The 10000-nt window shown below is 38.4% G+C and overlaps 1 protein-coding gene across 1 annotated transcript in view; it reads left to right on the top strand.

Moving 5' to 3' along the window:
- The first annotated feature begins 2003 nt into the window (after positions 1-2003).
- The window catches only part of LOC144971989 (monocarboxylate transporter 1-like), a 23636-nt gene continuing 15639 nt past the window's right edge, over positions 2004-10000 (top strand). The window contains exon 1 of the mRNA XM_078913072.1: positions 2004-2103. The gene's annotated coding sequence lies outside the window, so the exon portion shown is untranslated. The remainder of the gene's footprint in view (positions 2104-10000) is intronic.

Raw genomic sequence — 10000 nt, 5'->3', positions numbered from 1 at the left:
TGGACATATACCTTTTTTTATTCTAGACTGGTTGGAAGTTGAGGATTGATTTGACAAATAACATCTTTAAAAATAAATTTGATTGCTGTACTTTTCTCGTTCATACATACTTAATACAATATCTCGGTATCATTTAACTGATTTGCTATCGTTCGAAGTGTTTGTTTATCAAAATTGTGACCCATTGCCTCTAACGGCATTTAGTCGAGGTGGTAGATATGATAAGTATTGAGTTCATTATTTATAAAAATATGGGATTATTTTTATTTTTTTTTGGATCTTATTCAGGATAAATACACTAGATTTCTGAATGTGACATTAAAAAAAAAAACAATCAAAATTTCACTATCCAGGTCATTTTAACATTAACATTTTCCGGCACCTGGTTCACCTGACACAATACGTTTTGAACCGATGGGTCACCATAATCGCAAGACATTACTCGATGTCTGCAAGAATTGCGCTCGAACTAGTTTGCTGGAGCTCACGTTCGAGAATAACTTACAAACTGCAAACGCATAACACGACTGTCGCCTCCATCCGTACGTATCACAGATTGTTAGTACTGACCTCCACTGGTTTATGCGTGGCATTACAAATAGTGCGGGGCGGTCCTTGGCAAGCTTAAGGACCACGGTCCTACGGTCCTTGGGAAATGAAGACCGCAAGGACCGGCTAGACCGGTCCGTTCATTCTTGAACCGTTAAAGACCGCTACACGATGAAAACCGTGGCCTACAGGAGTAAAACACATGGAGTCGTTACACTCATTTCAAATTGTAACCTAATTAGAGAAGAGGGGTGATGCCTTCTTTATTTGCTCACCGTACTTCATTGTTACTTCGATAATTTAATAAAATTTGAAATTTATCCCCATTAACGGAGATAATGGCATCGCCCGAGGCGTTGATCGAGTTGTTCGTGGCGTTGATACACACACGCAACTCCTACCCCCCCCCCCCTCCCCCCCCCCCACACACACACACTTAGAGGGCAGCGAGCATTGAAGAGTAAGAGAGAGACGTGAAGTTATAATAAGAGGGGGTGGATGAGGTGATAAGAGGGGTCGATGGTGACTTTTCGCCAGATCTAACAAACTCAGCTACCCATTCATTGCTGAGTAGACAGGGATTCAGAAAAAAATCGACTGCACCCGGGATCGATCTCTGGCCCTTTGCGTATAAAGAGAGTGCTCTATCAACTGAGCTATTGGGGTCCCCAAATATTCTATTGGACCTTTTAAAAATACAGACGTTATAACTGGTTTTTTTGGACGGAAGAAACTAATGAAACTCATATTATTTGATTAGTTAAAACACCAAACGAAATTTTAATATTATTGTATTATTTTAAATGACAACAATGCGATAGAAAGGAGTGGCGACAAGAGATGGACAAAAGAAAACAAAAAATCAGACTTGCAACTTGCTAGGTTCGACACACACACACACACACACACACACACACACACACACACATCTTTAGTAGCCACATACATTTCAAACAATAACCCATTAGAGAAGAGGGGTCATGCCTTCATCATAGATCATTGTCATTGCGATCATTATGGTGTAGTAAATTTTGAAATTTACCCCGTATAATGGAATCGTCCAAGGCGTGCGCCTCCTGTTCCCCCCATCTCACACACGAAAGGGCGGTTTGCGGAGTGGAGGTTGGTGGTCGTCTGCCTCTATGGTCGTCTGTGTCGTTTAGTGTATGGCAAAGGGGGGTGGGTGCGATTAATTAAGTGGGATGGGTGGTGATTGGTGGAAGATAGGCAAAGGACCGAGGCAACGAATCGCTGGGGAAGTAGTATGGCGCGAGACCGTTGAAAGGTGATAAGAAGTGAGGACCGCCGGCGGTCTTCCTCTTTGGGACTGGACCACGGTTCACAGCTAAAAGACCGTGGGACCGGTCCTCGGTCCGGTCCTCAGCGCGGCACTAATTACAAATAACAGCGTAATACGCCTTACGCGTTATTCAATAAATGTGACGGGCATACGTGGAGGGTTAAGGATGACTGACAGTAAATCACTGTACTTTTCTTAAATTTGATTCTGGCACCGGATCGTAAATTTCTATTTCTTATATTAAGTCATTTCAAGTAAGTACGATAATCTGTGCTCTAAGAATTCTAAAAATTAATTTATCATTTTGAAAATGGCAATGTTGTTAACAACTAGTACTAGGTAATCATTTTACACCTGAGTGCGGCGAGAGAATGTGAGTAAAGAGTCCCAAGCAAACTGAAACGCTTAACAAGTAGGACAAGATATAACGCCTTACATTTATTGTTTCTCGACAGAGACAACGCTGTAACCGGCTAAACACTCATTTAATTTAACACTTGAATGCAGTGAGTGATTGACAGAAGATCACGGATTGACTGTGAGTAAAGAGCCTTCTCCAAGGACTCAACTATGCGCCGAGCTAGGTTCGAACCCAGGACCTTCCGATCCGAAAGCGAGTGTCATACCACTAGACCACATAGTCGCATAACGAATGTGACGATTTTTCCTGAAGTTGAGAAGGAGAGGGTTAACTTCCAAATATAGTACAAAGATCAATAAAACAGCCCAGTCCCGTTGCCTTTATCGCGCTTTTCTTTCTACTGTAATGTCTTGTAATAAGTTGCGGTGACACTTACTTTGAACATGTAGGTCCCCCGGTTCGCATTGTGTTCTATTTTAAAGATATCAAATTAAGATATTAAGGAGCAGGCACCGGTGTACGATTAAGATTTGAACAAGTGTGTATGAAAGGTGCCAGACAAAGCTAGAAAGAACAATGCAAGAAAAGAAAAACATGCCAACAAAATCTGTCGAGTTATGACTAGATATCTAACTGCAATTCATTGCTATTAGGCGTTCCGGCCAAAATGATACAACGTGTGCCAACTTTAGGGAATGAGATTAGCGGAGGAGTAGCGTCCCTTGATTGGACGTCACCGACGGAGAAGTTATTTGTAAACAAACCAACTATAAGCCAAGCGCTCCAAATACAAAATTTATTATTCATATTTCTGTACAAAAATGCATATCATAATCAACGTAGATGTTTTCTTTAGTTATCTCCATTATGAAATGTTAACAAAATATGATGTAGAATACAAATTAAAAACAAAAGATGTTGATAAATAATACAATACGATGAAACAATCCTTCCTAAACTTACTGAACTTCCCGCTAATGATTAGTACTAATAATGGCGATAGCGTCTGTCGGTTGTCAAGACGCAACTTCCAACAAAGGGGCGCTCTTAAATCTGTTTTGAAATCTCATTCCCTATTCAAAACAGAGCTGCGTTGACGATTGACATTAGTGCCGCGCTGAGGACCGGACCGAGGACCGGTCCCACGGTCTTTTAGCTGTGAACCGTGGTCCAGTCCCAAAGAGGAAGACCGCCGGCGGTCCTCACTTCTTATCACCTTTCAACGGTCTCGCGCCATAGGGTAAAATCGGGTAATTTCGCCGTTTTTCCACTGTCTCACTTCTGGCCTGCCGTGGGAGGCCAATTTGCCAATTGGGCAATCCAAACACTGACAATAAGTTTACCTGGCCAATCAATTATTTTTGTGTGAAGTGTTAACGTAGATTTATATTGTATTTTATTCACAAAAGTCCTTTTAAAACTGCCACTGTTGTCGGGTATATTCGCCGCACGTCGGGGAACTTCGCCGCCACTGGCGGGTAACTTCGCTGCGAGATTTTGTACTTAGTTTTTCTCCCTACAAGACAATATGAGGAACAATTTCCATTTCTTAAACTCTTCTTGTCCTCAAATCTCTCTACATTATCCAATACTGCAATATTAACACATATTTATTGGCACTTGAATCGAATGTGATGATGTATGTAAAGTGCCTTCCTGTGGATACATTACAATGCCAATCACAAGATCATAGCCTGCTGCCCATCCATACCCGAGTCGACTGATTTGTGGTTATTAAACCCACTTACATATTTATTATTTACTTTTCTTAACTTAGTTATATTTTAGTGCTAACTCACAGCGTCTATTGCACACTAAAATCGTCTTTGGAATAATTATAGTATGATGATAGTGATGTGCGGCGAATTTACCCGAGAGTACCGGTGAATTTACCCGAAATTATAGATTTTTGAAATATTGTATTACAATTTTTAGAAATATTTTTCTGATGATAATATACACTGATAATGAAAATAAAATGGATATGGATGACCACAAAGTCAATACAACATTGATTTTGTGACCAGGGCCTTCACATTCAACTGCACAAACTAGGGGAACATTAGTGTAGGGTTGCCGTTACAATCAAAAAGTCAAGGATGTCACAACATCTTGATTACTACATGTCATTTTGAAGTGCTATAACTCTTAAAGATTTCTCATTTGCTTCCTTCAAACTGAAGCAATACGTACATTCGCATCTTGTCTTTTGAATATGGACTATTCCAACGTGAGGGGTGTAAGGATAAATGTTCACCAAGCATTATTTCTTGGGGGGTGGAGGGTCGCGGCGAATTTCCCCGCCGGCGAACTTACCCGATTCTACCCTACTACTTCCCCAGCGATTCGTTGCCTCGGTCCTTTGCCTATCTTCCACCAATCACCACCCATCCCACTTAATTAATCGCACCCACCCCCCTTTGCCATACACTAAACGACACAGACGACCATAGAGGCAGACGACCACCAACCTCCACTCCGCAAACCGCCCTTTCGTGTGTGAGATGGGGGGAACAGGAGGCGCACGCCTTGGACGATTCCATTATACGGGGTAAATTTCAAAATTTACTACACCATAATGATCGCAATGACAATGATCTATGATGAAGGCATGACCCCTCTTCTCTAATGGGTTATTGTTTGAAATGTATGTGACTACTAAAGATGTGTGTGTGTGTGTGTGTGTGTGTGTGTGTGTGTGTCGAACCTAGCAAGTTGCAAGTCTGATTTTTTGTTTTCTTTTGTCCATCTCTTGTCGCCACTCCTTTCTATCGCATTGTTGTCATTTAAAATAATACAATAATATTAAAATTTCGTTTGGTGTTTTAACTAATCAAATAATATGAGTTTCATTAGTTTCTTCCGTCCCAAAAAACCAGTTATAACGTCTGTATTTTTAAAAGGTCCAATAGAATATTTGGGGACCCCGATAGCTCAGTTGATAGAGCACTCTCTTTATACGCAAAGGGCCAGAGATAGATCCCGGGTGCAGTCGATTTTTTTCTGAATCCCTGTCTACTCAGCAATGAATGGGTAGCTGAGTTTGTTAGATCTGGCGAAAAGTCACCATCGACCCCTCTTATCACCTCATCCACCCCCTCTTATTATAACTTCACGTCTCTCTCTTACTCTTCAATGCTCGCTGCCCTCTAATGTGTGTGTGTGGGGGGGGGGAGGGGGGGTAGGAGTTGCGTGTGTGTATCAACGCCACGAACAACTCGATCAACGCCTTGGGCGATGCCATTATCTCCGTTAATGGGGATAAATTTCAAATTTTATTAAATTATCGAAGTAACAATGAAGTACGGTGAGCAAATAAAGAAGGCATCACCCCTCTTCTCTAATTAGGTTACAATTTGAAATGAGTGTGACGACTCCATGTGTTTTACTCCTGTAGGCCACGGTTTTCATCGTGTAGCGGTCTTTAACGGTTCAAGAATGAACGGACCGGTCTAGAGACCGGTCCTTGCGGTCTTCATTTCCCAAGGACCGTAGGACCGTGGTCCTTAAGCTTGCCAAGGACCGCCCCGCACTAATTGACATGCTTGACTGCGCGAGTAGTTCTTTGAAATTTTTAACCAGCCAAGTTGAGAGAACACGTACTATTTGGGGCGACTGAAAATATTTGAATTATTTCATCCAGACTCAAAATATGATGGGGAATTGTTGTTGTTTTGATTACCTTGTGAAATAATTGCGCTTTGCACTTCTGGACTATTGAGATCGTGTCGCATCTTTGCATCTTTATCTACAAAGAAACCTGAAAACGTTTCAGACAGTTTGATGTGGGTAATTTTGAAACCGATGACTCAGTTCTTACCATACCATTGATTAATTAGAACATTCCTTTCGTATCTTTCGAATATTATGTCTTATCACGAAGACAGAAGTAAATTGATTTTATTGGATGAGCGAGAAAATTGATTTTAAAAAGTCACCTTATCTTAGTACTATCCATCCTATCTTATTGAAGTTTTTTGTTTTTCACATACAAGTAACGTGGTTCATAGAAGGAACGGAATTGACTCTTTGTTAAGAGTTTTTAGACAGCCATTTTGGTGGTTATTTCCCACTAAAATATATCAGTCGGACTATACACGTTTAATTTTACACATGTTTTTGTGTGTTCGTGCATTATATCCGATTGACGACTGTTGTGATATTTTTTCCTAAACGTATAGCATCGATAACATGACTCACAAAATCAAGTCAGAAGACGACAAAGCTGCTCGAAGCTGTGGACTTTAAAAAGTAATCTTTTCTTTAAAAAAAGATAGGGCTAGGGGCAAAATATTTCTGTACATGCCAGTTTCAATCTTTGCCAACGTGCACAGAAATATTGGATATTGTGAAAATGTTAGTACTAAATGACGCTTAACAGGCGATTGGTAATGTATGAAAAGGAAATATGGTTTCATATGACATTCTTAGGGGGGGGGTGTAAATGAAACATTTTGAAGCGCATTGAACATGGCACATCCGTAGAAATGCTTTATTATTTTTAATGATTTATTTATTTATTTATTTATTTATCAGTTATTGTGCCGAATGTCGTTAAGCTGGCCACCATGCAACTTCACACAACATAGCGCAGTAAGGAATGCTGAGATGAAAAGACCTTTGAATTCCCAAATACTCTGTAATAGAAAAATAAAGATGCTCGTCAAAGATTCCCTGGTATGATCGTAAATAATGAGAAGCAATCAAATATTATGATAATTATCACTCATTCATCAAATGCGGCTCATCGTCTGAAAGCGGTATTATGTCGCAGTAAATTTAGACTCAAATTTATAAAAATAATAATAAAAACATTGATATTTTTGCAAAATAATTCAATTTCCAGGATTTGGTTAACCCGACATAATGCCAAATACATATTTTTAATCACGGAGATCCCTATCAACTGCGTTTTTGAAGTGATGTATAATTTCAAAAATAAATAGTTATCAAAACGGGTGTATTTGTGTTCTTCAAAAAACAAGGAGTCACTCAATTTTACGACATCAAGCACCCTATCTGATGGGTACGAATATGTTGGGTCAACTATCAGACTACAGTTGCAATGCAGTAGTCGCTGGACTCTAGCACAGTGTCGAGAAGAGTCAAAAAGTGTACTTGAATTCATGGGTGTCGAAACCCGGTGCTCATGGGAGGTAACCACTTATTATAATATAGATAAAATTTCGGTCACCAATCTTCATCGGTTGTATATTTTTGGTATTTTTTCTTGAAGAAGAGGGGGGGGGGTTGTTTTGTTTGTTTTTGATTTTGTTGTTGTTATTGTTGTTGTTGTTGTGTTTTGATTGTTTGTTTTGTTTTCGTTTGTTTGTTTTTTTCCTTTGGCTTTTTTTCGTTGGATTTTATTTTTTTGTTTGTTTGTTTGTTTTTTTTTTTTGTTTTTTTTTTCATTTGTTGTTTTTTGTTATTCTTGTTTATCTTATTTATTTCATTTAAAATATTTCTAACGTTTGTTTTGCATGGTTTTGAGTTGTTGGTTTTTTGGTTTTTCTTTCTTGCTTTTCTTTCTTTCTTTTTTTTTTTTTTTTTGTTTTTGTTTTTGTTGCTATTGTTATCTTTTCTTGATTTTTTAACCCCCCCCCCCCCCATACCCCAAAGCCGCAACTGATATTTTCAGCTTTTCCTTTTTTTATCAATGGCTATATTTTCATTACAAAAACCCTGATATACTTGATATTTCGTAGATCCAATTTCAGAATGTAGTTGTAATTGTAAGGATATTATGATCATCAATAAAAAATGTCTTATCTAGTTTTCTTAAAGTGATATCATAATGCACATGTAGACATTTGTTTTGTGGGATTTTTGCAAATCATTCTTTTGTGGTTTGGCTTGAAAGATTCAGTTTTTAAAAATAAATGCTTGGCACTTCCGACAGGGCTATCCTCCATTACGGCGTGAACATATTTGCAGGTCTAATAAGTGGATGCAATTATGGGCCTTTTTAACATTGTTGTAATGGAGAATACGTATTTTTACGTCGGGTAGAGAGTATTTCCATTATAACAATGAGATCATAACAATTTAGGTTATCAGACCTTCAAATGAGTACACGTCGCTCTGTTATCATTATATCTCAAAGAAACATCCTACATGCCACAATATCATGACCAGTCGTCCAACAAGGATTGTAGCACATCGAATAAATAAAAGTATCATGATATACGATTCTTACACTCTTGTTTTTGGGAATAGGCTTCAACAGTCATTACGTCACTTCCCTCGTAATGACGCATGGTAACTTAGTAACTGGCTCTAAACTATCGGAACAAATGGCGGACGCCCTTATGAAATATTTCTCCACTCCGACGAGCATAAAAGTGTATCCAGAGGAGAAAAACATTATAAATATGATCATGTTTTGACTTTTATACATTCTGATCACATGACATATGAAAAGTTCTAGCCAGCATGAAGAATAAAAAGTGCCCATTTTCTTTGTTTAGAACCACGATGGTCGCCGTTGCTGGGCGACGTGACATCAGACTATTGAATCCAATCCCGACGCGTCCCAATCGCTGCACGAGACTGTGTCTACGTTTGGAACAAAGTTCGAATTCCAAAACGCATTTTGCGGCTATGTGGTCTTGTGGTATGACACTCGCTTTCGGATTGGAAAGTGTGGGTTCGAGCATCGCTCGGCGCATAGTTGAGTCCTTGGAGAAGGCTCTTTACTCACATTCTCTCACCGTACTATGGTGTTAACAGCGTTGTCTCTGTCCGAAAAAAATATAATATCGCTTAACAGGCGCCATGTCTTGTCCTAAATGTAAATGTTGCCTTTGGACATGGACCCCTTGTAAAGCGCTTTGAGCACGTTTAGTGGAATTTGCCCTAGACGGGGTCTATATAAAAGGTCATTTTAAAAAATCGATTCAGATTAGGTCTACCTAAATTTTAGATTTAAAAAACCATGTTCAAAAACGTTTAAATCGACGTGCACTTTCACGTCCACGTGACGTCTAAATGTTACTTTTTTAATAATCTAATTTTTATTGAAATTTAACGCTTGATAATATGGAGCCTCCCCTCTTTTCACTTAATGAATTGCGCACCTTTGAGAAATATCTCTTGTTATATTTTAATTCGTGCTTCCTCACTAAGGAGCATACTGTTTCCTGCCCATCAATATTTTTGTTTATTCACCTTAACAACGCCACTACCACATTATCTCATTCGTCTGTAGTGTTTCATTCATCCTGTTTTGTTGATAAAGGGGAAACCCGAAATGTCCATTGCATCTGTTTTTATTAAATTGAAGCTTACATTCAATTTCACATTGTTATTTATTTCATATTATTATTGTAATTTGACATCAATACGGGTGTCTTTTTTGTTTTTGTTTGTTTGATTTTTGTTTTTTGTTTTTTATTGGGGATTTTTTTTCTGTTTAAAAATCAATATCCTTTTTCATCAATAAAACCTGACATGCACTTATTTTCAGGTCTGATAACCCAATATGGATTGTAATGGAAATAGCAAAAAATGACGCAAAATATTGTCCATTAAAGTAATTTTAAACTAGGCCCATAATCAGTGGCGGTTCTAGCCTATTTACAGTGGTGGGGCAAAGATGATTCGGTCATATATATATATATATATATATATATATATATATATATATATATATATATATATATAATATATATATATATATATATGATATGGATTATGCCGACTGAAGAAGTGTGAATTAAAGGAAAAACACAGAAACGAGTCGTCTCGGCAAAAAATGTGAGTGAAAATTTACATTATATATATATATGATA

Source organism: Berghia stephanieae, chromosome 4 (genome assembly GCF_034508935.2).
Source record: "Berghia stephanieae isolate SIO BIC M18660-M18661 chromosome 4, UCSD_Bste_1.3, whole genome shotgun sequence".
Classification (NCBI taxonomy): domain Eukaryota; kingdom Metazoa; phylum Mollusca; class Gastropoda; order Nudibranchia; family Aeolidiidae; genus Berghia; species Berghia stephanieae.
Note: the sequence above shows the minus strand (reverse complement) of the source record. Positions and strands in the feature narration are given on the sequence as shown.